Raw genomic sequence first — 1120 nt, forward strand, 5'->3', positions numbered from 1 at the left:
AACATAGCCATCAGCACCATCACCCTATCCACCTTTACCCCCATCACCATCCTCACCGTCACCATCACCATCACCACCACCATCACCATCACCATCACCACCACCACCACCACCATCATCACCATCACCACCATCACCACCACCATCATCACCATCATCACCATCACCACAATCACCATCATCATTATTGCCATCATCACACCATCATCACTATCTTGGTCGTCGTCATGATTATCATTACCTCGTTGTTACTATTCTTTCACTCATCCAATGCGGTGCACGAGGTGCTCTGAAAGGGTCCCTCCTGCGCTGGGACTGAGTCTCTTCTGCTCTCAATCTCCATCGCACATTTTTGCTGCCAAGTGCCGGCTGCACTCCGACTTGTGTGAGGTCATTTGTCCCATTGGTGTAATTGACTCACAATGAGCACGGTGCCTTCCCAGCCCACCCTCCGGATGAGGAGGGCTGCTCTGTCTCTGCTCATCCCTGACACACTGGCCTTCTCTGGGCAGTGCCACTCAGAGGAGAGTGGTGACACAGGTCTCATTGGCAGCACTCATTCAGGGCAGCTCAGGTCCACCTTCGTGCCTATAAAGCCCCAGGTAATTGCCGGTCTGCTCCGTGCACACCCTGTCCAGATAGACAGGGAAGATCTGATGTTTCCATAGCAACCACCTGACCCATATACGCACAGGCTTTGCCAGGGGTGTCTTCCTCACACGCTGAGGATGTGGGACCCTCACTGCCATGTCCTGCCCCAGGGCATTGAAACCACCTCCGCTCTACCATCTCCCCTCCACTTGGCCACTGTCCCACCAACACCTATAAAAGGCAAAATGGTCAGGCCACTCTGCATTTAAATACGTCAGAGCTCCCGACTGCCCACAAGATAAAGCCCAAACTGCCCAGCCTGAAACCAGGGCCCAGGTCTGTGTCTCGACCCCAAACCTCTCAAGCCTTGTTTTCTGCTTCTCCTGCCCATATCAGTTCCTCCCACGCTCCATGTGGACGGAGCGGAGGCCCTCTTCCTCACCCCCTTGCTCACAAACCAGCATTCAAGCAGCTCCCAAGGCCCAGTCCACACAGTTCACCTCTTCTGGGAAGCGCTCCTGACTTCCCG

Source organism: Myotis davidii, unplaced genomic scaffold (genome assembly GCF_000327345.1).
Source record: "Myotis davidii unplaced genomic scaffold, ASM32734v1 scaffold67, whole genome shotgun sequence".
Lineage (NCBI taxonomy): Eukaryota > Metazoa > Chordata > Mammalia > Chiroptera > Vespertilionidae > Myotis > Myotis davidii.